We start from the raw sequence: 10,930 nt of genomic DNA on the forward strand, positions 1-10,930 counted from the left end.
ACTGCTGTTGTTGTGTGTTGTTACCGCGCTGGGAGGACGTTAATGAAACTGACTCACAATCAACCCACATAAGAAACCAAGAACTCACCCTCTCATTCTACTTTTATAACGTCATTGGGCAGACACGCTGTTTATATCGTGGAAAAGCGGACCTGAAAACAGGCTGTCCTCACTCAGGTCCGCATGGAGCTGGAGGGGCCGTGGCCTCCAGCTCCCCCTGAATTTCGGGACATTTTCGGGAGAAACTTTGTCCCGGGAGGTTTTCAGGAGAGGCGCTAAATTTCAGGAAAATTTGTCCCGGGAGGTTTTCGGGAGAGGCGCTAAATTTCAGGAATCTAGTAGTCTGTTTATTTCAATTTCACCCCATATTTGTTCCCACTACCGCACCTTAAATTGGAATCTTTAATCTAGTTATATGCAAATATAATGATAGTCTATTCTATTGTAGACGAAAACGTGACTGCTGTTGTTGTGTGTTGTTACCGCGCTGGGAGGACGTTAATGAAACTGACTCACAATCAACCCACATAAGAAACCAAGAACTCACCCTCTCATTCTACTGTTATAACGTCATTGGGCAGACACGCTGTTTGTATCGTGGAAAAGCGGACGTGAAAACAGGCCGTCCTCACTCAGGTCCGCATGGAGCTGGAGGGGCCGTGGCCTCCAGCTCCCCCTGAATTTCGGGACATTTTCGGGAGGAAATTTGTCCCGGGAGGTTTTCGGGAGAGGCGCTAAATTTCAGGAATCTAGTAGTCTGTTTATTTCAATTTCACCCCATATTTGTTCCCACTACCGCACCTTAAATTGGAGTCTTTAATCTAGTTATATGCAAATATAATGATCAATCAATCAATCAATGTTTACTTATATAGCCCTAAATCACTAGTGTCTCAAAGGGCTGCACAAACCACCACGACATCCTCGGTAGGCCCACATAAGGGCAAGGAAAACTCACACCCAGTGGGACGTCTGTGACAATAATGACTATGAGAACCTTAGAGAGGAGGAAAGCAATGGATGTCGAGCGGGTCTAACATGATACTGTGAAAGTTCAATCCATAATGGATCCAACACAGTCGCGAGAGTCCAGTCCAAAGCGGATCCAACACAGCAGCGATAGTCTATTCTATTGTAGACGAAAACGTGACTGCTGTTGTTGTGTGTTGTTACCGCGCTGGGAGGACGTTAATGAAACTGACTCACAATCAACCCACATAAGAAACCAAGAACTCACCCTCTCATTCTACTGTTATAACGTCATTGGGCAGACACGCTGTTTGTATCGTGGAAAAGCGGACGTGAAAACAGGCTGTCCTCACTCAGGTCCGCATGGAGCTGGAGGGGCCGTGGCCTCCAGCTCCCCCTGAATTTCGGGACATTTTCGGGAGAAACTTTGTCCCAGGAGGTTTTCGGGAGAGGCGCTAAATTTCAGGAAAATTTGTCCCGGGAGGTTTTCGGGAGAGGCGCTAAATTTCAGGAATCTAGTAGTCTGTTTATTTCAATTTCACCCCATATTTGTTACCACTACCGCACCTTAAATTGGAGTCTTTAATCTAGTTATATGCAAATATAATGATAGTCTATTCTATTGTAGACGAAAATGTGACTGCTGTTGTTGTGTGTTGTTACCGCGCTGGGAGGACGTTAATGAAACTGACCAACAATCAACCCACATAAGAAACCAAGAACTCACCCTCTCATTCTACTTTTATAACGTCATTGGGCAGACACGCTGTTTATATCGTGGAAAAGCGGACGTGAAAACAGGCTGTCCTCACTCAGGTCCGCATGGAGCTGGAGGGGCCGTGGCCTCCAGCTCCCCCTGAATTTCGGGACATTTTCGGGAGAAAATTTGTCCCGGGAGGTTTTCAGGAGAGGCACTAAATTTCAGGAGTCAACCGGAAAATCCGGGAGGGTTGGCAAGTATGTCCCCCAGTCAAAATAATTGCCCAGGGCTGCCTTAAAGTCAGGATGTGATAAAGCAGCAAAGAGGTAATTATAAACACCAAGCTCTGAAAAACCACTTAAGGCTTTAAAACGGGACCATCAAGCAAGATTAGGATCGATAGACTTCACGAGAGGCTGCTTGGTTTCCAAACTATGGATGAGTTCAATTTCAAACTGCGGCTAATGTAAAGACCGTTAAAAAAAAAAAAAAAGAAGGTCTGCAGTAAATGGCCTCGCAAACGGCACGAGAGGATCTAAAGGTCTATGAAGCGCTATGGCAACACACTTATTTATAGGTGGCCGTGATTGCATGAGGTGGAGGGTCACGTCGAGCTGGAACACTTCCAGCACGGGCTAGCACCTTTACGACCAGCCTGCATTCAATAAAATACTTGAAGGGGAAACATCTGCTCTTCACTCTCAATCAACAGTGAAATGCATCATCGTCTCCAAGCACTTTTTACTCATCTTCGCAAGCACCTTCGAGTTAAAAATTAAAGGCCAACTGAAGTGAGATGTTCTTATTTAAACGGGGATAGCAGCTCCATTCTATGTGTCATACTTGATCATTTTGCCATATTGCCATATTTTTGCTGAAAGGATTTAGTAGAGAACATCCACGATAAAGTTGGCAACTTTCGGTCGCTGATAAAAAAGCCTTGCTTGTACCGGAAATAGCAGACGACGTGCGCGTGACGTCACGGGTTGTGGAGCTCCTCACATCTGAACATTGTTTACAACCATGGCCACCAGCAGCGAGAGCGATTCAGACCGAAAAAACGACGATTTCCCCATTTAATATGAGCGAGGATGAAAGATTCGTGGATGAGGAAAGTGAGAGTGAAGGACTAGGGGGGGGAAAAAAGACGAGGGCAGTATGAGCGATTCAGATGTTATTAGACACATTTACTTTAAATAGCCTTTAAATAGACTCCCTTTTTAGACCAGTTGATCTGCTGTTTCTTTTCTTTTTCTTCTATGTCCCACTCTCCCCTGTGGAGGGGGTCCGGTCCGATCCGGTGGCCATGTACTGCTTGCCTGTGTATCGGCTGGGGACATCTTTGCGCTGCTGATCCGCCTCCGCTTGGGATGGTTTCCTGCTGGCTCCGCTGTGAACGGGACTCTCGCTGCTGTGTTGGATCCGCTTTGGACTGGACTCTCGCAACTGTGTTGGATCCATTATGGATTGAACTTTCACAGTATCATGTTAGACCCGCTCGACATCCATTGCTTTCCTCCTCTCTAAGGTTCTCATAGTCATCATTGTCACCGACGTCCCACTGGGTGTGAGTTTTCCTTGCCCTTATGTGGGCCTACCGAGGATGTCGTGGTGGTTTGTGCAGCCCTTTGAGACACTAGTGATTTAGGGCTATATAAGTAAACATTGATTGATTGATTGATTGACTTGGATCATTCTGTAAAATCCCTTATTTGCTTATTGTGTTACTAATGTTTTAGTGAGATTATATGGTGGTACCTGTAAGTCGGAGGGGTGTGGTGACCGCCAGTGTCTCTGAGGGAAGCCACGTTTCTCGACGAGGCGAAGGCAGCCGTTGGGGCCGGGTTGAGATTTTTTTTTTCTTCCCCTCCACGGTGGAAGCATCCCACGTTTGCGGGCGGCCGGTCGGAGGAGGCAAGAGAGTCCGCAGCTGCCTTTTTGACAGGTGCACGAGGAACGACGCAAGCTCTCTGCTCATGTCTACGGTAAGAGCCGACTTATTACCACCATTTTCTCAGCAAAACCTGCCGGTTGACATGTGGTAGGGAACCATGTTTCGCTTGATCGCTCTGTTCCATAGTAAAGCTTCACCGTCATCTTTCGGGAATTTAAACAAAGAAACACCGGCTGTGTTTGTGTTGCTAAAGGCTTAAAGGCGGCCACAATACACCGCTTCCCACCTACATCTTTCTTCTTTGACGTCTCCATTATTAATTGAACACATTGCAAAAGATTCAGCAACACAGATGTCCAGAATACTGTGGAATTATGCGTTTAAAGCAGACGACTTATAGCTGGGATCGGGGCTGGAACAAAATGTCAGCTACAATCCGTGACTTCATGCGCAGGCGTCGTCTCATACCGCAAGGTTTTCAACAGGATACTTCGCGCGAAATTTAAAACTGCAATTTAGTAAACTAAAGCGGCCGTATTGGCATGTGTTGCAATGTTAATATTTCATCATTGATATATAAACTATCAGACTGCGTGGTCGGTAGTAGTGGCTTTCTGTAGGCCTTTAATATCATATTAACATTTATATATAAGTTGATGTGAAAACAATCTGACGTTGTCTTTATTTCTAAGTTATCCGGCCGTGATTTTTCCAGTCAAGCCCACTTTGGAGTGATATTAAGTCGGCTATTACCGGAGACATCAGTGGATTATGCAACCTCCTCCTCCTGCAGTTAAAAAAAGGCAGCTGTGATCTTGGCTCCACGGCTTCTCTCAGAGACACTGGCGTTCACCGCAGCCATCCGACTTTCAGGTATGACTTTACAATCTCACTAAAACACTATTAAAACAATAAGCAGATAATCAATCAATGTTTACTTATATAGCCCCTAAATCACCAGTGTCTCAAAGGGCTGCACAAACCACTACGACATCCTCGGTAGGCCCACATAAGGGCAAGGAAAACTCACACCCAGTGGGACGTCAGTGACAATGATGACTATGAAAACTTTTGGAGAGTTCTTCCAGAATTATGGGGACGGCGTGGCGCAGTGGGAGAGTGGCCGTGCGCAACCCGAGGGTCCCTGGTTCAAATCCCACCTAGTACCAACTTCGTCACGTCCGTTGTGTCCTGAGCAAGACACTTCACCCTTGCTCCTGATGGGTGCTGGTTGGCGCCTTGCATGGCAGCTCCCTCCATCAGTGTGTGAATGGGTAAATGTGGAAGTAGTGTCAAAGCGCTTTGAGTACCTTGAAGGTAGAAAAGCTCTATACAAGTACAACCCATTAATTATCCTAGTAAATGTGTCTAATTACATCTGAAACGGTCCCACTGGAGCTGTCGCCTTTTTTTTTGTGCTTCACTCTAACTTTCCTCATCCACTAATCTTTCACCCTCGCTCAAATTTATGGGGAAATCGTCGCTTTCTTGGTCCGAATCGCTCTCGCTGCTGGTGGCCATGATTGTAAACAATTTCCAGACGTGAGGAGCTCTACAATTCATGATGTCACGCACACATCGTCTGCTACTTCAGGTACAGGCAAGGCTTTTTTATTAGCAACCAAAAGTTGCGAACTTTATCGTGGATGTGTCTGGACACTGATTTGTAAAAACATCACACATACCAGTTCATTTTTCTCTCAAGAGACACCGTTCAACAAGGCTTGGATTCGTGACTCTCTTGAATCGTGATGTGCGGTTGAAGCCACGCAGGACATACACGAGTCCGGAGATAAATGCATTGGAAAACCCTTTGCCTAAATACAGTCGTGATCAAAAGTTTACATACACTTGTAAAGAACATAATGTTTATGCACAATCATGGCCACCAGCAGCGAGAGCGATTCGGACCAAGAAAGCGACGATTTCCCCATAAATTTGAGCGAGGATGAAAGATTCGTGGATGAGGAAAGTTAGAGTGAAGCACAAAAAAAAAAAAAAAGGGCGACGGCTCCAGTGGGGACCGTTTTCAGATGTAATTAGACACATTTACTAGGATAATTCTGGAAGAACTCTCCAAAGGTTTTCATAGTCATCATTGTCCAGATGTGAGGACCTCTACAATTCATGACGTCACACGCACATCTGCTACTTCAGGTACAGGCAAGGCTTTTTTATTAGCGACCAAAAGTTGCGAACTTTATCGTGCATGTGTCTGGACACTGGTTTGTAAAAACATCACACATACCAGTTCATTTTTGTCTCAAGAGACACCGTTCAACAAGGCTTGGATTCGTGACTCTCTTGAATCGTGATGTGCGGTTGAAGCCACGCGGGACATAGCCAACAATTATGACTCAACAGGAGTCCGGAGATAAATGCATTGGAAAACCCTTTGCCTAAATACAGTCGTGATCAAAAGTTTACATACACTTGTAAAGAACATCATGTTTATGCACAATCATGGCCACCAGCAGCGAGAGCGATTCGGACCAAGAAAGCGACGATTTCCCCATAAATTTGAGCGAGGATGAAAGATTCGTGGATGAGGAAAGTTAGAGTGAATCACAAAACGGGGGGACCGTTTTCAGATGTAATTAGACACATTTACTAGGATAATTCTGGAAGAACTCTCCAAAGGTTTTCATAGTCATCATTGTCCAGATGTGAGGAGCTCTACAATTCATGACGTCACGCACACATCGTCTGCTACTTCCGGTACAGGCAAGGCTTTTTTATTAGCGACCAAAAGTTGCGAACTTTATCGTGGATGTGTCTGGACACTGATTTGTAAAAAACATCACACATACCAGTTCATTTTTCTCTCAAGAGACACCTGTTCAACAAGGCTTGGATTCGTGACTCTCTTGAATCGTGACGTGCGGTTGAAGCCACGCGGGACATAGCCAACAATTATGACTCAACAGGAGTCCGGAGATAAATGCATTGGAAAACCCTTTGCCTAAATACAGTCGTGGTCAAAAGTTTACATACACTTGTAAAGAACATCATGTTTATGCACAATCATGGCCACCAGCAGCGAGAGCGATTCGGACCAAGAAAGCGACGATTTCCCCATAAATTTGAGCGAGGATGAAAGATTCGTGGATGAGGAAAGTTAGAGTGAAGCACAAACAAAACAAAAAAAAGGGCGACGGCTCCAGTGGCACCGTTTTCAGATGTAATTAGACACATTTACTAGGATAATTCTGGAAGAACTCTCCAAAGGTTTTCATAGTCATCATTGTCCAGATGTGAGGACCTCTACAATTCATGACGTCACACGCACATCTGCTACTTCCGGTACAGGCAAGGCTTTTTTATTAGCGACCAAAAGTTGCAAACTTTATCATGGATGTGTCTGGACACTGATTTGTAAAAACATCACACATACCAGTTCATTTTTCTCTCAAGAGACACCGTTCAACATGGCTCGAGATTCGTGACTCTCTTGAATCGTGATGTGCGGTTGAAGCCACGCAGGACATAGCCAACAATTATGACTCAACAGGAGTCCGGAGACAAATGCATTGGAAAACCCTTTGCCTAAATACAGTCGTGATCAAAAGTTTACATACACTTGTAAAGAACTTCATGTTTATGCACAATCATGGCCACCAGCAGCGAGAGCGATTCGGACCAAGAAAGCGACGATTTCCCCATAAATTTGAGCGAGGATGAAAGATTCGTGGATGAGGAAAGTTAGAGTGAAGCACAAAACGGGGGGACCGTTTTCAGATGTAATTAGACACATTTACTAGGATAATTCTGGAAGAACTCTCCAAAGGTTTTCATAGTCACCATTGTCCAGATGTGAGGACCTCTACAATTCATGACGTCACACGCACATCTGCTACTTCAGGTACAGGCAAGGCTTTTCTATTGGCGACCAAAAGTTGCGAACTTTATCGTGGATGTGTCTGGACACTGATTTGTAAAAAACATCACACATACCAATTCATTTTTCTCTCAAGAGACACCGTTCAACAAGGCTTGGATTTGTGACTCTCTTGAATCGTGATGTGCGGTTGAAGCCACGCAGGACATAGCCAACAATTATGACTCAACAGGAGTCCGGAGATAAATGCATTGGAAAACCCTTTGCCTAAATACAGTCGTGATCAAAAGTTTACATACACTTGTAAAGAACATCATGTTTATGCACAATCATGGCCACCAGCAGCGAGAGCGATTCGGACCAAGAAAGCGACGATTTCCCCATAAATTTGAGCGAGGGTGAAAGATTCGTGGATGAGGAAAGTTAGAGTGAATCACAAAACGGGGGGACCGTTTTCAGATGTAATTAGACACATTTACTAGGATAATTCTGGAAGAACTCTCCAAAGGTTTTCATAGTCACCATTGTCCAGATGTGAGGACCTCTACAATTCATGACGTCACACGCACATCTGCTACTTCAGGTACAGGCAAGGCTTTTCTATTGGCGACCAAAAGTTGCGAACTTTATCGTGGATGTGTCTGGACACTGGTTTGTAAAAACATCACACATACCAATTCATTCTTCTCTCAAGAGACACCGTTCAACAAGGCTTGGATTCGTGACTCTCTTGAATCGTGATGTGCGGTTGAAGCCACGCGGGACATAGCCGACAATTATGACTCAACAGGAGTCCGGAGATAAATGCATTGGAAAACCCTTTGCCTAAATACAGTCGCGATCAAAAGTTTACATACACTTGTAAAGAACATCATGTTTATGCACAATCATGGCCACCAGCAGCGAGAGCGATTCGGACCAAGAAAGCGACGATTTCCCCATAAATTTGAGCGAGGGTGAAAGATTCGTGGATGAGGAAAGTTAGAGTGAATCACAAAACGGGGGGACCGTTTTCAGATGTAATTAGACACATTTACTAGGATAATTCTGGAAGAACTCTCCAAAGGTTTTCATAGTCACCATTGTCCAGATGTGAGGACCTCTACAATTCATGACGTCACACGCACATCTGCTACTTCAGGTACAGGCAAGGCTTTTCTATTGGCGACCAAAAGTTGCGAACTTTATCGTGGATGTGTCTGGACACTGATTTGTAAAAAACATCACACATACCAATTCATTTTTCTCTCAAGAGACACCGTTCAACAAGGCTTGGATTTGTGACTCTCTTGAATCGTGATGTGCGGTTGAAGCCACGCAGGACATAGCCAACAATTATGACTCAACAGGAGTCCGGAGATAAATGCATTGGAAAACCCTTTGCCTAAATACAGTCGTGATCAAAAGTTTACATACACTTGTAAAGAACATCATGTTTATGCACAATCATGGCCACCAGCAGCGAGAGCGATTCGGACCAAGAAAGCGACGATTTCCCCATAAATTTGAGCGAGGATGAAAGATTCGTGGATGAGGAAAGTTAGAGTGAAGCACAAAAAAAAAAAAAAAGGCGACGGCTCCAGTGGGGACCGTTTTCAGATGTAATTAGACACATTTACTAGGATAATTCTGGAAGAACTCTCCAAAGGTTTTCATAGTCATCATTGTCCAGATGTGAGGAGCTCTACAATTCATGACGTCACACGCACATCTGCTACTTCCGGTACAGGCAAGGCGTTTCTATTGGCGACCAAAAGTTGCGAACTTTATCGTGGATGTGTCTGGACACTGATTTGTAAAAACATCACACATACCAGTTCATTTTTCTCTCAAGAGACACCGTTCAACAAGGCTTGGATTCGTGACTCTCTTGAATCGTGATGTGCAGTTGAAGCCACGCAGGACATACACGAGTCCGGAGATAAATGCATTGGAAAACCCTTTGCCTAAATACAGTCATGGTCAAAAGTTGACATACACTTGTAAAGAACATCATGTTTATGCACAATCATGGCCACCAGCAGCGAGAGCGATTCGGACCAAGAAAGCGACGATTTCCCCATAAATTTGAGCGAGGATGAAAGATTCGTGGATGAGGAAAGTTAGAGTGAAGCACAAAACTAGGATAATTCTGGAAGAACTCTCCAAAGGTTTTCATAGTCATCATTGTCCAGATGTGAGGAGCTCTACAATTCATGACGTCACACGCACATCTGCTACTTCCGGTACAGGCAAGGCGTTTCTATTGGCGACCAAAAGTTGCGAACTTTATCGTGGATGTGTCTGGACACTGATTTGTAAAAACATCACACATACCAGTTCATTTTTCTCTCAAGAGACACCGTTCAACAAGGCTTGGATTCGTGACTCTCTTGAATCGTGATGTGCAGTTGAAGCCACGCAGGACATACACGAGTCCGGAGATAAATGCATTGGAAAACCCTTTGCCTAAATACAGTCATGGTCAAAAGTTGACATACACTTGTAAAGAACATCATGTTTATGCACAATCATGGCCACCAGCAGCGAGAGCGATTCGGACCAAGAAAGCGACGATTTCCCCATAAATTTGAGCGAGGATGAAAGATTCGTGGATGAGGAAAGTTAGAGTGAAGCACAAAACTAGGATAATTCTGGAAGAACTCTCCAAAGGTTTTCATAGTCATCATTGTCCAGATGTGAGGAGCTCTACAACTCATGACGTCACACGCACATCTGCTACTTCCGGTACAGGCAAGGCTTTTTTATTAGCGACCAAAAGTTGCGAACTTTATCGTGGATGTGTCTGGACACTGATTTGTAAAAACATCACACGTACCAATTAATTTTTCTCTCAAGAGACACCGTTCAACAAGGCTTGGATTCGTGACTCTCTTGAATCGTGACGTGCGGTTGAAGCCACGCAGGACATAGCCAACAATTATGACTCAACAGGAGTCCGGAGATAAATGCATTGGAAAACCCTTTGCCTAAATACAGTCGTGATCAAAAGTTTACATACACTTGTAAAGAACATCATGTTTATGCACAATCATGGCCACCAGCAGCGAGAGCGATTCGGACCAAGAAAGCGACGATTTCCCCATAAATTTGAGCGAGGATGAAAGATTCGTGGATGAGGAAAGTTAGAGTGAAGCACAAAACGGGGGGACCGTTTTCAGATGTAATTAGACACATTTACTAGGATAATTCTGGAAGAACTCTCCAAAGGTTTTCATAGTCATCATTGTCCAGATGTGAGGACCTCTACAATTCATGACGTCACACGCACATCTGCTACTTCCGGTACAGGCAAGGCTTTTCTATTGGCGACCAAAAGTTGCGAACTTTATCGTGGATGTGTCTGGACACTGATTTGTAAAAAACATCACACATACCAGTTCATTTTTCTCTCAAGAGACACCGTTCAACAAGGCTTGGATTCGTGACTCTCTTGAATCGTGATGTGCGGTTGAAGCCACGCAGGACATAGCCAACAATTATGACTCAACAGGAGTCCGGAGATAAATGCATTGGAAAACCCTTTGCC

The 10,930-nt window shown here is 44.5% G+C and overlaps 1 protein-coding gene and 1 long non-coding RNA gene across 2 annotated transcripts in view; one reads left to right on the forward strand and one right to left on the reverse strand.

Moving 5' to 3' along the window:
• pitpnc1a (phosphatidylinositol transfer protein cytoplasmic 1a) overlaps positions 1-10,930 on the reverse strand; it is a 230,466-nt gene that overhangs the window by 218,784 nt on the left and 752 nt on the right. The window lies entirely within an intron of this gene.
• The window catches only part of LOC133541590 (uncharacterized), a 57,306-nt gene that overhangs the window by 11,747 nt on the left and 34,629 nt on the right, over positions 1-10,930 (forward strand). The window lies entirely within an intron of this gene.

The sequence above is a fragment of the Nerophis ophidion genome, linkage group LG23 (genome assembly GCF_033978795.1).
Source record: "Nerophis ophidion isolate RoL-2023_Sa linkage group LG23, RoL_Noph_v1.0, whole genome shotgun sequence".
In the NCBI taxonomy this organism is placed as follows: Eukaryota; Metazoa; Chordata; class Actinopteri; order Syngnathiformes; family Syngnathidae; genus Nerophis; species Nerophis ophidion.